Genomic DNA, 7,540 nt, shown 5'->3' on the forward strand with positions numbered 1-7,540 from the left:
TTCACGACGTTTCGGCCAACTATTCCTCTGGCCTTCGTCAGGTGGTAACCGCGATTAGGATAATAGTTCGCAATAACATAAAAATTAATAAATGATACGCATCTCGATAATGAATTCCAGTTAAATAATATAAAATAATTCCTAATCAGCGGGTCCTGGATATGGCCTTAAACTATATCCAGTGGCGAGGCCCCAGCTAGCGGGATTTGGGGAGTGTGGAGCCATCCTTTAATTACCATTGCTCCCAGGCCCACTCTAACCCGGAGTGGTAGTACCTGTTATGGTTCTAACTATGGGTTAAATAGAAACCGACTTGAAAACAACAAATATATTCTATTAAAAAAAGATTCTTCAAAATCTTTGGATTCGGCATTAAATAACCCGAAAAGGGTTGATATGCCGTAAAACGAAAATAACCAACGAACCAACCAACCTAATCAGCGAGAATTTGAATTCCGAGGGCGCATAAATAAATGCATTTCTTTAATTTTACATAAAAATTTAAAGCTTGAAATAAATTTATATAAATAAACGTAAGCATATGATAAAATCTGTAACCCAATATTTATCTGTAAATTTGGTGGGTATTGGATGATTATGTTTATGAAAAGTAACATTGTTTTGGGTTCGTAAGAGTTTTCCTCATCTAATAATAATGTGGGTAGAGCTTGACTTTACATAAGTTTTCTATTTTATTTTCAATCTAAAGGGATGCTAAGAATGACAACGGTCGAAGCGACAAACTTAATAATATACACTCATGAGCAAAAAAAAAAAAAAATATATATATATGCCAAGAGTGAAAGAAGGAAGAAATCGATTTTTCAATATTTTTTTCATGAATTTTTGTTAATTTTAACTGAATGTTTCTATTTTCCAGATCTTTATTATTACATCATATAATAATAAGCGGAAAAATGAATCTTAAATATGGCAGGACCGCATCTTGGCGAGGATATCAAAAACCGAATTGCAGGATTAAGGCAGTCCAAAATGACTTACAAGCAGTTTTTTTGATATTTTAAGAAAAGAAACTGTGAAAACATCTATTTCTGTAGTGAAGCGAATTGTTCAAATGTTCAAAGTCAAACGCTCGGTAAAAAGGAAATCTAGATCTGGTCGTCCTAGAGCATCCACTTTGAAGGACGACCACAGGCTTAATTTAACTGTTTTGAAAGGATCGAAAGAAAACTTATGTTGACCATAGCAAAGAATTAAAAACAGGGGCTGAAAATTCTCTTTCTAGATATACAATATCTAGACGAATGAAAGAAATGGGATTTTTTTTCTAAAAGGTGTGTAAAGAAGCCATTTTCATCTAAGAATAGCATCAATGTTAGAAAGAGATTTTTCTCGTGTTATGGCAAGAAAGATACAGGAATGTTTTCTGGTTAGATGAATCAAGAGTTGTCTTGTTAGTGATGCTCCTGGACGGTGTATTCGAGAACTGGAGAAAGATTTTCGCCAAGTTGCATAAAACGACAGTTAAACCCGGCAATGGAGGGATAATGGTATGGCGAACTTTTACTGCGGCAGGAGTTGGGGAACTTATTAGATGTGAGAAGTCAATCAATCCAAAGGAATGCATTCGAATATTAGAAACAGGATTGTTACCAAGTATCCAGAAACTGGGAATATTCCCGAACATTATTTTTCAATATGATAATGCCCCTGCAAACACTGTTAAAGTCACTAAAAATGGTTTTCTGATAATTCAATTGATGTGGGGTTTTTTCCCCAGGTGATAGCCCCGATTTAAACCTAATCGAGAATATTTGGTTCATTGGCTGGAGGAACTTTTTTTTTGAAAAATGACAAACTGTAGGAAGCTGTAAAAAGCAAATGGAATATCATCTCCTCTTCACAGTGTTCCACTTTGGTTGAGAGCATGTCTAAAAGGATTGATCTTATGAAGAAATCAAAAAGGAATGCGATTCCGTACTAAGCATTTATTAAAGTAAATGTCTTGTTTTGTGTTATTAGTCTCGTTTAACTTTCCTTTTCAATTGTTGTTTGTTCAATATAGCTTTTGGTGCAATAAAATGTATAAAATTTGTTTGGCCCATTTTTTTTTTTTTTTGCTCACGAGTGTATATAAATATATACATATATTCCATATGAGTATAGATATAAGAACAGCAAAAAAAAGAGAACAAAGAACAAGGAAAAAGAAAAGATAAAGAAAATAATGAAAAGACAATCGAGAGGAAGGAGATGGGGGGGTTGTGAAGACGAAAAGAAAAAGGAAGCAAGAAAAAGAAAATAAGAAATAAAACGAGGAGGTAAGCTGGAGAGGGCAAAAAAAAGAGGGGGAAGGATAGAGGTGAAGATGAAAAATAAAAAGAAGAACATATAAGAAAGAACAATGGCAATATGAAAAGGGGGAGACGTGAAGAAAAAAAAACGAAAGGGGAGAACTTAAGTAAAAGGGGCACGTGTAATTGTGAGGCAAGGATTGCGCAATCACCAACCGTACTTCTCCTGAATTGACACTGTTTGAGTCCAGTGGCAAGGAGAAGTCCAGGACGACTGAAAACAATGCCGAGATAAGCAGAGAACACATACAGCACATGGAAGTCCCAAATGGTCACCCATTTAGTACTGACCAGGTTCAACGTTGCTTAACTTCGGTGATCCAGCGGGAATCGGTGTGTCAACGTGATGATGCCGTATATAAATGAAGAATAAAAAGAAGAAGAAGAAGAAGAATAATAAGAAGAAAAAGTAAGAAAAAAAAAGAAGTAGAAGAGGAAAAAGAAGTAGAAGAAAAAGAAGAAAGAACAATAAAAAGAAGACGAAGAAAAAGAAGAAGAAGAAGAAGAAAATGAAGAAGAAGAAAACGAAGAAGAAGAAAAAGAAGAAGAAAAAGAAAATAAAGAGAAAAAGAAAAAGAAGAAAAAAGAAGAAGAAGAAAAAGAAGACGAAAAAGAAGGAAAAGAAGAAGGAAAATGAGGCAAAAGAAGAAAAGAAGAAAAAGTAGAAAATAAAATAAAGGAGAAGAAGAAGAAGAAAAGAAGAAAAAAATAGAAGAGGAAAATGAAGCAAAAGAAGTAAAAGAAGAAAAAAGAAGAAAAAGTAGAAAATAAAATAAAGGAGAAGAAGAAGAAGAAGAAGAAGAAAAGAAGAAAAAAATAGAAGAGGAAAATGAAGCAAAAGAAGTAAAAGAAGAAAAAAGAAGAAAAAGAAGAAAAGAAAAATGATAATAAGAAGAATAAAATAGAAGAAAAAGAAGAAGAAAAGAAGAAAAAGAAGAAAAAAAGAAAAAGAAAAAAGAAGAAGAAAAAGAAAACGAAAAAAGACAAAGAAAAAAGAATCAGAAGAAAAAGAAAAAAAAGAAAAAAGAAGGAGAAAAAGAAAATGAAAGAGAAAAAGAAAAAGAACGGCAACAATCAGGTAGGGTTGTGAGAGGAAGAAAAAGAAAAGGAAAAGGACGAGTTAAATAGAAGAAGACAAATGAGAGGGGGATGCGGTTAAAGAAAAAAAAAGAATAAAAGAAGGAGAGGAACAAGGAATTAAATTAGAAAAAAGCGAAGAAGACGAAGAAAAAATTCCAAGCGAATTTCCCGTTTTCCGTTTTTCGTCCATATTTCCTTTCTCGAAATTTCTTCTCCATTTTAAATGTTTTCTTCCATCTTTTTTTTTTCTTGTTCTACATTCAAATTTCTTTTCTACACAGGAATCACCACTTATCAAGGACCGAAGGCAACTCGACGTTAATGGGTATACATTAGTCAATGCGATTATAGCGTAATAATCATAAATATACGGCATAATCGCGTTGACACACCGGTTCTCGTCAGATCACCGAAGTTAAGCAACGTTGAACCTAGTTAGTATCAGATGGGTGACCATTTGGGAATTCTAGGCGCTGTATGAGCTCTCCGCTTATCTCGGCATTTGTTTCCAGTCGTCCTGTACTTCACCTGCCACTGGTATTTAACAATGTCGTCTCAGGAGAGGTGTGGTTGGAGATTGTGCACCCCCTGCCACAAAAAATTTCACGGGCAAGCAACCCTTCGTGTGTATCCATAGTCTGTCCAAGACTGAAGGAGCCTGCTTTTTAAACATAAGTAGTGGAGATTTAGTAAATTGGATTACTTAGGGGGGGCGGTTCATCAAGAACTTGTTTAGGTTGGACTTGAAGACAATCAGATTGTAGTCAGCTGGAAAGCAGGCAATTGGAAGAGAGTTCTACAGGCGTGCAGTTCTAAGAAAGAAGCTTTCTTCATGGAATCTACATTTAGGTTTAGGCACAGATAAAGAGTGGGAAATTATTGATAGTGGTTTCAGCTAGACGAGTGTTTTTCGTGAAAGTTTTGCGAGGGAGGATCAGAGATTGAAGCTCAGACGAGAACTTGCCATGAAAATAACGATAAGGCAGAGACAAACTCCCCACAACTTATGATTACTACGCTAAAATCCCACTGACCCTTATCCTCGAGTGGGCTCCGGGCATTGATAAGTTGTGAGTCCTTTATAACAACGATCTCTTCTAAAACAACATCAGAGAAAGAGAAAGATGGGGAGTGAGTAAGATGCTTATTAATAGTTTTCATCCTCATGCGCCGTACCTGATTTCGGGGCAGCGTCTTCTCTCGTTAAAACTTTACCAGCGAATTGGCGAAGAATACGACAAAAAAGCGAAGCCAGGAAATCACGTAGTTCACATAATTGTACTCGACGCAACCCTTTCTCCTTTTGTAGCAGAGCGCATATGAAAATATCAAGAGCAGCCGAAAGACGGCTAGCAAGCGGTTGTATTAGCAGCAGGGGCAGCGATTGAACACATATACAAATTGGTAAGTGTGCTCGGTCTTGCGTCAAAAGAAGAAGAAAAAAGGACACTACGTGGTCGGGGGAAAAATAAAAATCGGCGTCGAAGGAGATGGGCGTGTAAAGTGAAGGCGACAGTGGGCTGGCTGTTGCTAGCGTGCGGTTGGAAAAATAGATGGACGTTTGCATCCGGTGTGTAGTGAAGCACAAGTAAAAAACAATAGAAGCAATCTAACAGTTTTACCTTAGTGTAATTATTCAGTCAATTCAGCTCTGACGAACTGCAAGCACTTGTGACCCCACGACGTAAACACCCTCGATAAACCTGACAGGCAGCTAAATCTCCCCCCCCCTCACACACACAGTAGAGATCCCTAGAGTGCGCTGGCTGCGGCTAGTGTGCGGTCGGAAAAATAAATGGACGTTTGCATCCGGTGTGTAGTGAAGCACAAGTGAAAAACTTTTAAGCTGGTGTCGACACGAGGAGAAAGAAAAAACGGTAATAAACGACTTATGTTAAAAAAGAAAGAAAAGCCGAGTCGGATTTATTTATGTTTTGTTTGTTTGTTTATTTTGTTTCTTTGTACGTTACACTTAGACTTCTATCCCACTTGTATAATGCTATTTAGCACGACGACCGATACAAGGTTAGCAACAATAGAAGTGTAATTATTCAGTCAATTCAGCTCTGACGAACTGAAAGCACTTGTACCTCAACAACATAAACACCCTCGACAAACCCGACAGGCAGATAAATCTCGCCCCCCCCCCACATACACACAGTAGAGATGCCTAGATGTAAAAGATATTTCTACTCCAGTAGTTTCTTCCCCAGAAGCTAGACTTTGGAATTCCATTCCATGTCCTTGCTTCCCCAACTGTACTGACGTGCAGAAGTTCAAGTGTAACATGTACAGACATCTTGCTGCCCAAATCCCCACACAGTAGATGCTACCCCTGATAGTAGCCCCCTACACCAAAGTGGCAATGTGCCTTGTTTGGGGTGAAAATGTAATAATTTTTTTTTTTTTTAAGTTATAATTTTGCATAGTGTGCGACATCTCTAATTATCCTATACGTCATCTTTTTACACCATAGGCTTTGCAGCCGGATTGTTTGTTATTAAAAGATATATTCTCAGATATACATCGTCTGGTTGACAAGTTAAAAATGTGCCGAGAAAATCAGAGAGTGTAGCTTATGATTTAAGATAGATCTTTTGGGGAGACCCTGTATTATCTTCTGTATATAATATTTCGATTGCAGAAATTCCCCTAGGTTTTCACTAACAGATGGCATATATATATATATATATATATATATATATATATATATATATATATATATATGCCTAAACTGTTATCCAACATCTAGTGTAACTTTCGCATGCCGATGAAGACACATTTATTCGTTATAATAAAATCTTGCATTACACCCTACGAGCGCCATCATCACGACCGACAACATATTAAGGCGAAGTGGTTCGTATTTTTCCCTCTACTCTACAAGTACTCCCATTACTCCAGTGAAGACTGGGTAAAATATTACGTGACTAAATGAACGAATCTTAGTAAGCGAGACGAACTGTTTTATGTTTGGTTTCAGCGCTTTACATCATGACATGAACATTTGAACGAATTTCTTCACACTCAAAAGACTATTCCAAGGGTCGTTCTTAATATGGGGATGTTGCAGGCGGCCAGAGGAGGCTGGAGGTCCGTTCCGAAAGCCGTTCTTAATATGAAGACGTTGGAAGTGTCCGTTCCAAAAGCCGTTCTTACCATAAGGAACTTGGGGGAGGGCAGCTACAGCAGCAGCAACAACAACAACAACAACAATAACAGCACTTTACTGTTTGTGTAATATAGAGGATTTTTTTGTTGGAAAATTTTTACCTTAGATCCACCTACTCACTTTCCTTTAAAATGACGACTTTTATAGGTTTTTCGCTATGCGGATTAAGAAAATCTCAGTTATATTTGCCGGATACAAGTAGTTTTCCCAATATAAAGCCTATATTATGCACTTTATATCACGGACAACCAGATTAGTACGCAGGAGCGAGGATCTAATCTAATTATATCCGACCGACATTCCCGCCCCTTACTTCTTTGTTAGTTCATAGTATTTGCGCGTGGGGGTCTTGACAACGACTATCAGGGTTTAAATTTGTAGCAAATACTTTTACAGTCACCCACACTACCAAAATTGGGTGTCTATTTCGAAAGCTGTTCTTAACATGGGAATGTTGCAGGTGAAATACCTTCACAAAAGGGACGTGTACCATTCTATAGGGTTACAGCATTCGGCCAATTAGGGAACACACTAAACCCATCTCTGATCTTGTTGGACAGGAAGCTGCAACAAAAATTCTACCACAGACAACAGACCTCGGATTTATTTCCGCAACCTTTTTTTTCTAAATGTTGTTCCCATATTGGAAAAGTTGAATAATGATATTGTCCTGTCTACATTGTAATTATCAGTCTTGTCGCTGATGGGTGCAATCCCGTGCATAGACCGTCTCTCTCGGCCGCCCGTTATAGACTGAACACTGACTAACTTTCCACAGTGTCTCTACTCTCGTTACGTCATGTATCTACATAACCAAAGATTCTTGCCTGGTCTTTTGTCACGTAACTTTGTTTATTAAAGCCAAACATGCCAATCCCATCTTACTAAACATCCTTCCAAAAAATTTATTGATTTACACATTTCTGGTTTAATTGTTTCATTAAATTCCAGTCCTATTTCAAAACATTATTCC

The 7,540-nt window shown here is 37.1% G+C and overlaps 1 pseudogene; it reads left to right on the forward strand.

The window, feature by feature from the left end:
• The first annotated feature begins 3,760 nt into the window (after positions 1 to 3,760).
• On the forward strand, positions 3,761 to 3,877 carry LOC145272027 (5S ribosomal RNA; annotated as a pseudogene).
• Positions 3,878 to 7,540: the final 3,663 nt, after the last annotated feature.

Source organism: Euprymna scolopes, chromosome 46 (assembly GCF_053919585.1).
Source record: "Euprymna scolopes isolate OS-2025 chromosome 46, ASM5391958v1, whole genome shotgun sequence".
Classification (NCBI taxonomy): Eukaryota; Metazoa; Mollusca; class Cephalopoda; order Sepiida; family Sepiolidae; genus Euprymna; species Euprymna scolopes.